Below are 11,176 nucleotides of genomic sequence, written 5' to 3' on the forward strand. Positions count from 1 at the left end.
TGGTCTCCGAGCTGATAGTTCATGCTGCTGCAAACATCATCGAACTGTTCGTGCAGATGGTTGTTGTCTTGCAAACGTCTCCATCTGTTGACTCAGGGATCGAGACGTGGCTGCACGATCCGTTACAGCCATGCGGATAAGGTGCCTGTCATCTCGACTGCTGATGATACGAGGCCGTTGGGATCCAACACGGCGTTCCGTATTACCCTCCTGAACCCAACGATTCCATATTCTGCTAACAGTCATTGTATCTCGACCAATGCGAGCAGCAATGTCGCGATACGATAAACCGCAATCGTGATAGGCTACAATCCGACCTTTATCAAAGTCGGAAACGTGATGGTAGGCATATCTCCTCCTTACACGAGGCATCAAAACAACGTTTCACCGGGCAACGCCGGTCAACTACTATTTGTGTATGAGAAATCGGTTGAAAACTTGTCTTGTCAGCAAGTTGTAGGTGTCGCAACCGGCGCCAACCTTGTGTGAATGCTCTGAAAAGCACTCATTTGCACATCACAGTGTCTTCATCCTGTCGGTTAAATTTCGCGTCTGTAACACGTCATCTTCGTGGTGTAGCAATTTTAATGGCCAGTAGTGTACACTCCATTCAAAACACCTTCTAGTCGTCACAGAGTTGATAAATACAGGTCATTACGGTGTTTATGGGCGTCTTACACTATTCTTCCTGCAAAATAGTGGCACGTTCAGGTAAAGAAGATGTAGATCTATAGAGATCACGCACCCAAAGGTTAAATAATATTGAGATCTGGTATCTGTGGTGGCCAGGAGAGACACGATTATTCATCCTCGTGCTCACAAAACCAGTCCCGCACAATGCGATCTGTATGACAAGGGGCCTTGTCTTGGAACACAGTATCATCATTGGAGAGCAAACTTTTACAATGAACTGGATTAGATACCCAAAATGATCAAATAACCCCTGGCAGTAATGCGGCCTTGAGGAGTAACCACGGGGCCAATGGGATACCACGATATGTCTGCCCATATCATCAGCGAACCACCGCCATTTTTAACTATTGAGACATAAACTTGACCTGAATTGGAAACAGTGTGAAACAGGACTCATCCCACGAAATGACTTTGTTCCGCTGCTTCACAGACCAAGTTTTATGGCCTCGATACCACGTTTTCCTGTCACAGGCATTTCCATCGGTGATGAGTGGTTTTGGAATTTCAGCATGCCCTGCAGTTCATCGCTTACGGAGCTCGCGTCACTCTGGTTTGGTGCTGACAGGATCTGCGAGTGCGACATTCAGTTCTACAGTGATTTTTGCAGGTGTTGTCCTCATATTTTTCATCGTAGTCCTCTTCAATGATTGTCTGTCAGATTCACAGAGGACAACTTTAGTCCGTGTTATGACTTAGCGGGACGTTTTTCCTCTTTTGTATATACGGTATAAATCTTCCATATACCGAGCGAGGTGGCGCGGTGGTTAGCACACTGGACTCGCATTCGGGAGGACGACGGTTCAATCTACCGTCCGGCCATCCTGATTTAGGTTTTCCGTGATTTCCCTACATCGCTTCAGGGAAATGCCGGATTGGTTCCTTTGAAAGGGCACGGTCGATTTCCTTCCCCGTCCGTCGCTAATCCGATGAGACCGATGACCTCGCAGTTTGGTCTCTTCCCCCAAAACAACCCAACGCAAATCTTCGATACGGTGCCTTTTGAAACACCAAACTCGTCGGCTACCTTATTTACAGGATCGCCCAGCATATGAACACCAACAATGTGCCCGCGTTCGCATTCACTTAGCTCCGACATAATGCACTCACAACTACTCGTAACAGTGTTCTGGGAACGCCTAACACTTGTAACTGTATTGAGGACATTCCAGATGTGCGGTTACTGGTCAAATAAAACAGCGCAACAATACAACAATGAGACCTGCTTGCTAGCCTAGGCTCTGATTTATGATCAGACATGAATACCTCTCCGTGTTCCCAATTTTTTTCCCAACCCTCGTACGAAGAGGCATGCCATGCAGCTGATTAAAAGTTATTTTAAAACACGTAGATGTTGAGATTTATCATTTCCAGGGTGCTCTATGTGGTCGTCCTGTTCCTTTTGTGGTTGCTGGAATTGGTAGCATTTATCTGGGACGCGGGGTTTTTTGGGCCTGCAGATAATGGGTCAGTCTTCCTGTAACTTACCTGAATGAATTTTGGCCGAGACCTACGTGACTGGCTTAAGGCCTTGTGGGTTTACCACGGCTGCTGATGTTTTCCAACGTCCTCTGAAAGAAATTGTTTTAAAGGGCGTGGAAGGCAGCAGCATTATACGGAACAGTGACGTTAATGGTAGCAAGAAACGGCCAATTAAACAGTCTGTATTCAGCCCGTGGGCGGACTGGCATAAAGGCCCAGATGTATAGCTATTTTCTGGAGTGTTTGGGAATCCTTGTGAGACTAGAACGCAAGTACTCCCTGGGGCGACGGTGGCGTCTTGAAGTGCAAATCAGGAGCTATTGGGCAGCCATTAAGGGTGAAGGCAGGGAATCGCGCCCCATTTGGGGGTGGGGGGAGGATGAACTTCAGTGGTCAGTAAACTTATTCCTCCTGCCCAGAAAGTTTTGAGCAGTTTCGCAGTGCGTCACTGGGAGCGTGGAATTCAAACAGAGATTTGCCGGTTTCTTGGTGACTAGTACAGTCTTGTGAGCGTCCACGTACTCGTTATGTAGACAGGGTGGATTGTGGAGCCGTTTGTTAGTTGTGGATGGTCTTTAATGGATGAGGCAGACTTGACGAGTTTCAATAAAAGACATTAAATTCTATTAATTAATGAATTTAAATTAGGCGTACTAAGTTGTTCGAACCCTGCTAGTGGACTATTTTCACTGCTAGCTTTTGGTCATCAAGGGAAGGAGAGGTGATGGTGTAAGGTTCCTGATTACCACTGTTTGTGCCAATGACTCCAACTCAATTCAGAATCACCCGGCAGTGTCTTATGAGGTGAGGGTATGTGACGCCGTCGATGATGATCCGTCCGTCGGAGGGGAACGTTAAGGTCACCGGTCTCCCAGCTGCTGTTCGGCACTCGGTTTAACCGTCTCTTCTTTTCGCCACCACAACACAAAACCCGACGATACACTGTGCTAGCAGCCATCACAGTCGTCCACACGACGAAGATACACGCTTGTTACAACATAATAGGTCGGAGGAATGCAATAGTGAGCGACCTCCAGTATAACCTCGGAATAAGCGGCTACCCTACACTCATTCCCTGAGTATAGAACAGCTTTAAATTTTCTCTGTAGGCTGTCAACAATTACCAGCTTTTCGTTTAAAATTATAAAGTCGTTCTGTCATGAATCAGTTAACATTTTTCCATTGGAAACTTGTGGCAAGGTGTCTGCGTGTGTGTCCTCCTTTTTGAGATTAGGTTGCTTTCCTGTTTTTCTGAAGGAGGAAATTGTCGGTAGGTGTTCAGCACGGTGTAGCGTGTTTTTTGCGTTGCTCGTTTTCCAGTTTCATGGCCTGATTTGGGATTATTTTGAATGCAATTGAGTTGCTGCAGGACACTAATTTTCTGATATATGAGTAGTAACGTTTTTAGCTTCTGTCTCGCGGATCAAAGTGAGGCTGGCGACCCTACTTTAGTCATTTACATACACATATACATCATATGCCCCATGCCACCACCATTGGAAAAGTGACTGTCGTAAGCCTCTGTATTTGCTCTAATATCTTGAATTTTCACGTCTCGAGATAATGGTGTGGGGGGTGTGAGGCGGAGGGGGGGAGAGGGTAATATGTTGACCGACTATTCCCCGAAATTGTTTTCGCAAAATTTCAGTGGTAAGCCTCTCTGTGATGCACAACGTTAAAGTCTGCCACTGGAGTTTGTTCAGCATATCTGTAACGCTCTCGCGCCGACTAAATCGTCCAGTGTTGAAATGCGCCGCTCTTCTTTGGATCTCCTCTATCAGTCCTATCTAGTAAGAATCCCAAGTTGATGAACCATTATGAAGAATCGCTAGGACAAGCTAACACGTAAAACTACCGACGTTTCGATCACTGTTACAAGTGACCTTCTTCAGGGTCACTTTCAGTTTTACATATTGACAACGCGGTCACAAATCCAGAAAAATTTTATTGACTGTGACAACGACCACGGAAGCCTACTTTTATACGTATTTAACCAACCTGCATGGCCAGGAAGTCTACGAAACATCAGGCAGTTGGAAACGCTGCGGCTAAGAAGATGTAAACTGCTGAATGATACTGCCTTTCTGAAGAGGTGTACGGACACTGGTGTAGTGTCTAATTCTTACGGCTGACGTCCCATATAAAACCGAACAAGGCGAAGAATACCTGTGTACAAGCCAGCAAAGCTTTGTTACAGGTGAGGATCCGCCACATTCGAGCAAGTGTTGACACAAACAACAGGAAACTTTGTAAACTGCACCTCTTCCTTGGTGGAAGTCTGGACGTGGATGACTGGGAGAAGATCGGCATGTTAACCTTTCAACTGGCTACAAGATCGAGCGATGGTACCGACACCCATCAAATGAGGAAGTTCGACAAACTACAGCAGGAAACCAGCGATGAAGGGCTGATGCTGAGCACTTGACGTACGGTGGTTAACCCTTCCAGCCATATCTTAAGCGATGCAGCCACACAAATTCTGGATAAAAGGATGGCTTTCGCAGTTGAACAAAACGAGTTCCGAAACAAGGCATCAACGAATCTGTCGAGGCTTCGATTCGTCATTTACCACATGCTGGGGCGGAGATGGTTAGACAATAAACGGTACGGGTCTTCACTCATGCATTACAAATACGTGCCCCACTCATACAGTTATAATTGGTGGAGACTTCAATCTACCCTCGATTTGTTGGCGAAAATACATGTTCAAAGCCGGTGGTACACAGAAAACATCTTCCTAAATTGTACTAAATGCTTTCACTGTGATTATTTTGCGTTTATTCTTAGTACTTTGGTTTGTACGGTTTTGAGCCTCGCTACAATGACCTTGTGTATACTAATCCCTGTATCCGTCATGACGCTCTCTATTCAGTCAGGATTATTTCTGGCTAAGAGGTCAAGTGTGTATTCGCAACCGTTTATAATTCGTGTGGGCTCATGAACTAATTGTTCAAAGTAAAACAGCAGATAAAAATTCGCTTGATGCCTTCCTAAGAGAGAGTCTCCATTCCTTCCGAGCTAACTATGTAAGTGTAGACCAGATATGGTTCAAATTCAAAGATACAGTATCGACAGCAATAGATAGATTCATACGGCATAAGTCAACAAGAGACGGGACTGATCCACCATGGTACAGAAAACACGTCAGAACACTGTTGCAGCGGCAACGGATAAAGCAAGCCAAATTCAGAAGAACGCCAAATCCCAAAGACTGGCTATAATTCACGGAAACTCGAAATTTAGTGCGGACGTCAATGTGAGATGCTTTTAATAGTTCCCGCAATGAAACATTGTCTCAAAATATGGTAGAAAACCCAAAGAGATTCTGGTCGCATGTAAAGTACAGCAGTGGCAAAAGACAGTCAATAGCGATAGCGATGGAAATTTTACCCATGATGGTGCCACTAAATCTGAGTTACTAAATACAGTTTTCCGTAGTTCCTTCACGAAAGAAGACGAGGTAAATATACCAGAATTCGAAACCAGAACAGCTGTTAGCATGAGTGACCTAAAATAAGATATCTTAGGTGTTACGAAAAAACTCTAATCACTTAAGAAAGGCAAGTCTTCCGGTGCAGATGGTATACCAATCAGGTTCTTTTCAGACACAATAGCGCCTTTCTTAGCAATCATATACAGCCGCCCACTTCACGAAAAGTCTGTTCCTAAAGACTGGAAAGTAGCACAGGTCACACCAATATTCAAGAAAGGAAATAGAAGTAATCCATTGAATTACAGACCCATATCACCGACCTCAATTTGCAGTAGGATTTTGAAGCATATACTGTACTCGAACATTATGAAACACCTTGAAGAAAATTACTTATTGATACGTAAACAACACGCATTCAAAAAATATCGTGGAACACAGCAAGCTCTTTATTCCCATGAAATAATGAGTGCTGTCGACAAGGGATCTCAGATCGATTCCATGTTCCTAGATTTCTAGGAGGCATTTGATACCGTTCCTCACTAGCGACTGTTAGTCAAATTGCGTGCATACGGAGTATCGTCTCAGTTGTGTGACTGGATTCGTAATTTTCTCTCAGAGAGGTCACAGTTCGTAGTGATAGGCAGTAAATCATCGAGTAGAACAGAAGTGATATCTGGCGTTCCGCAAGGTGGTGTCACAGGCCCTCTGCTGTTCCTGATTAACATAAATGATCTGGGTGATAATCTGAGCAGTCTCCTTAGATTGTTTGCAGATGACGCTGTAATTTACCGTCTAATAAAATCATCAGATAATCAATTCCAATTACAAAATGATCTAGAGAGAATATCTGTATGGTGCGAAAAGTGGCAAATGGCACCAAACAAAGAAAAGTGTGTCAAAAGAAATCTAATAAATTTAGGATATCCGGTAAATCACACAAATCTAAGGGCTGTCAATTCGACTAAATACCTAGGAATTACAATTACGAGCAACTTAAATTGGAAAGACCACATAGATAATATTGTGGGGAAGGCGAAACAAAGACTACGCTTTGTTGGCAGAACACTTAGAGGATATGACAAACCCACTAAAGAGACAGCCTGCATTACACCTGTCCGTCCTCTGCTGGAATATTGCTGTGCAGTGTGGGATCTTTACCAGGTAGGATTGACGGAAGACATAAAAAAACTTCAAAGAAGGGCAGTTCATTTCGTGTTATCGCACAACAGGGGTGAGAGTGTCATTGATATGATACGCGAGTTTCCTTTTTCCCACGCGCCATTTGAGAGTAGAGTGGTAGAGAAGTAGTATGAAAATGGTTCGATGAACCCCCTGCCAGGCACTTAACTGTGAATTGCAGAGTAACCATGTAGCTGTAGATGTAGAACAAAATATCAACATGGAGGAACGTCATGATATCGCGGAACTGAAGACCAGCTCTCATTTAGCAATAACACGAGCAGAAAAGGGAAATGCGACCGTTGTGTTGAAACGGAAGTTTACAAAAAACGAAAAAATGGAGGATCTCCTGAGTAAACCCAATTATTATAAACTTAAGGGAGATCCGACAGCCAAGATAATCATATCGACGCAAGCACTGCTAAAGCAAACTAGAACGGATTTTGACAAGGCCAAAAGACTCATTGTACAAGTTCCACGGTCGCCAAGGATATATGGTGTGCCGAAGGTCCATAAAGAGGCCTTTGCTTTATGACTGATTGGGAGTGCCATTAATTCACCGACGTACAGTCCAGCAAAGGGACCGGCTCCAAATATCCGACTATTGGCGACCCACACAAATTCGTACGTTAACGACTCCACCCATTTTGTAGAACTGTTAAAAGAAAAATGTATCCCGGCCACCGAACTGATGGTTAGCTTCGACGTGAAGTTTTTATTCACGAATGTACCGGTACAAGACACCATGAACATCTCAGAGGAACTCGTAGCACCCGATATCTGCGAGCTAGTGCGCCACTGTTTAACGACCACGTACTTCAGGTGGAAAGGGAAATTCTACGAACAGACAGATGGTGTAACTATGGACTCCCCTCTCGCGCCTATTGCAGCAGACATCTTCATGAAACCATTTGAAGAAACAGTACTCCAGTCCGCACCATTACGCCTAGAATGTTGGCTCTGATATGTTGATGATACCTTCATTCTCTGGCCACATGGCGAGGAAGAACTAAGAAATTTCCACCAACATCTCAACCAGCAGCACAGCAGTATCCTATTCACTATGGAGACAGGAAAGAATGAGGTGGTGTCTTCCCTCGACTTGGAAATTTAGAGAAAGCTTGATAGTAAACTTGGTCATAGAGTATATAGGAAGCCAACAAGTACTGACAGATACCTACATGCCTCCTCTCATCATCCGCCATGCACACTTTAACGGACGGGGCTCACAGCATCAGCGATAAGGAACATCTAAGGGATGAACTACTAACCCTCGAGTTTTGGTGCCAGTGGTAATGGGATGAAACCAGTAGATAAAACTATGGCGACAAAGAATGAAGGCAACAGAGGAGGGCAGAAGGAGGCTCAAAATATCGCTCTATTGCCATATGTTCCAGGGTGGGCAAAATTCTCCACCGAGCAGGCGTCAAGCCGATTTTCCGAAGTAGCAACAGTATAAAAGATGTTCTTCGTACGACGAAAGATGCAGCTGAGAAACTACATGTTGCAGCAATTTACGAAATCAGGTGTGAATGTGGAGTAGGGTATGTAGGCGAGACGAGGCGACCAATCAGCACACGTATAACTGAATACGAAAGGTATATCCAGCTAACAAACCAAACAAATCAGCGGCGGCGAAACACTAGGATGAGTGCGGCAAACATTGATTTTGGTGAAGCTCGCGTAGTGGCGAAACAACCTCTTACTTTCAGGAGAAAGATTAGAGAGGCAATAGAAATAGGCAAGCGAACCGCCAATATGAACAGAGAAGGTGGGTACCAACTTCCGACATCTTGACTGCCAGCAATAGCAGCGTCATGGAACGACAACTCACGTGAAGCAATACACTCAGGAGCGGGGGAGACTGCAGCGGCCTCAAGTACGAGTACGTAGAGTACTGGCGCGCCTCAGATGGCGCTAGAAAGCAGGAAAACAACGCCACGTCAGAATTGCTGCCTGGTTCTTTATTCACCGATTTCCACCAGTCACAAGCAGTAACGCAAACACCAATCAAAACGTCGGATTTACACTAACGAAAAGAAATAATAAAAACACCAGTAAACGACTTCTAACATCCCTGTCTTCCATCCTTAACAGCCTATCAGAATTAGATAACAGCCACGTCTGCAGGTATATAAGAAACTATTTTGTCATTCAGCACTCTTCCCCCAACATTCGTGGTTGTATCGCTGGGGACGTCCTCCACCCCGTTGGTAGCAGTGACCTCCCAGCCCTTCTCACCAACTCCTTCGCCCATTGGCTCCCTCCTGCCCCCCACCCTCCAGCCCATCCGAAGTTCGTCCATGACTACCTCCCCGCCGACTAGGATGCCTACCGGAAACCCTTTGCCTCACAGGTCGAAATCCACCTAGTAAGCTTTCAACATCCCACAGACACCACTCCTCCTTCGTCCTTCCTAAAGAAGACCATCCCTGATGCCGTGGAGGCCCATATTCCTGAAATGGATCCACTCTCACCGCCCTACTCTTCCACCAAAGGCCGTCCTTCTTCGCGAATGTCACAGGTTCTACTGCTCCTTTGTCAGTAGCCGTGACCGGGATACAGTCCTCCGCCAACGGCAATTACAACGACACATCCGAAACCTCTTAACAGCAAAGAACCGCCGGGACTGGCGCCAAAATGTACACCCCTCAACTCCGCCTCCCCCCCTGTCAGCTCTTCAAAGTACTGGTCTACTTTACACTGACTCACTGGTAGCAATTCCACCCTGCATTATCCCTTTCCCCACAACAACCGCCCCTTCCCTAACGACCTCAGTAATTGTACCCATTTTGCTTTCCACCTGTCCAAGGTCTTCTCCATTATTGATGGTCCTCACTTTGATTACTCTCTTTTCTCCATGGTCCTTCAACGATCCAACTTATCTGTCCCGCCACTTGCCCCCAGTTTCCAGTATTTGATTCAGTTACCCCCCTCAGACTGCACATGACATCAAGTTCATACTCGATTCCCAATGCAGCACTACCCCTTGTCATGATGGTGTCACCGACTGCCACCGCAAGGAATTTCCCTCCTCCTTCCTGACTGTCCTTAGTGTCCTAATAACATTCTCATTTCCACTGGCTTTCACCCTGTCTGTGGAAAACTTCCTATGTCTTGCTGTTCCCTAAAACCAACAAGCCCCCTGTGACACCTCTTCCTATTGTCCCATCTACCTCAACTCCGTGTTCAGTAAGATCTTTGAGTTCCTCCTCTCCTGCCATATTCACCATCACCATAACCAGCACCACTTCCTTCCCCATACCCTCCTCTTCAGCTGACGAACACCTCCTTAACCTTACCAATCTTCTTTCCCTCCAACTCGTGTCGCTCTAATTTTTTTTATTTTCCTTGACTTTCAGAACACCTACGACCATGTCTGGCATCCCAGGCTCCTCTTTAAACTCCAGATCTACGTTCTTCCCATCAATTTCGTCCATCTAAATGCTTCCTTCCTCTCCCATCACACCTCCTATGTCACTATCCACAATACCCACTCCCGTACTTCCTCTCTCACTGGCATTGTGCCCCAAGGTTCTGTCCTTTCCCCTCTCCTCTGTCTCCTGTATACTGTCAATTTGCCCAAACCTCCCTTGCCTGTACATATCCTCCAATTTGCTGATGACACCGGCTTCCTGTCCCTTTATCTTACTTTTCAATGGTCCCAACGAACCCTTCAAACCCTCTTCGAGCAGTTCACCACCTGGTACAACCAGTGACTCCTTCACATCAATCCTTCCAACACCCAGTCAGATATTGTAGCACCCACTCCTTCCGAATCCACGATTTTTACCTTACAATTTATGATCGTCCTATCCTCTTCACTCCTATCATGAAATTCCTTGGTCTCACCCTCGACTGTCACCTCACCTGGACTCCCCATCTCCTTACAATCCTACACAAATCCCACAATAGATTCTGCCTCCTGAAACTCCTGTCTGGCCGGACATGGGGACTGCATCCTTCCACCATCCTTCACAAATCGTTGATCCACCCCATCCCCTGTTATGCTAGCATTCCACTCCACCCAGATTCTACAAAGCCTTCCAAATCCTTGAACATCATGCACTCCATCTCGCCTTCTGTATCTCGTCCTCTGTATCCACCTCATGTCGCACACACAGATCCTCTATTACATCATCGCCTTCCAACATCTTCTCCTTCTCCTCAAACACTTCTGCACCCTGTACATCATCCGCCGCCCCAATCCCCTGGCGTTTTCTGACCCTCTAACCCAAGCCCCTTCTGCCCCTTTTAGCATGGTGTCCTGCCCTCTCTCCATCTCCACACCCTCGATCTCCTTACCCAACACAACTTCCAGCACCTACCCCTCCAGGATGATTAGTTTTGCCTTGACAGCTACCCCTCCTATCAACTCTAACCTCCCCCCTA

Source organism: Schistocerca piceifrons, chromosome 4 (genome assembly GCF_021461385.2).
Source record: "Schistocerca piceifrons isolate TAMUIC-IGC-003096 chromosome 4, iqSchPice1.1, whole genome shotgun sequence".
NCBI classification, from domain to species: Eukaryota; Metazoa; Arthropoda; class Insecta; order Orthoptera; family Acrididae; genus Schistocerca; species Schistocerca piceifrons.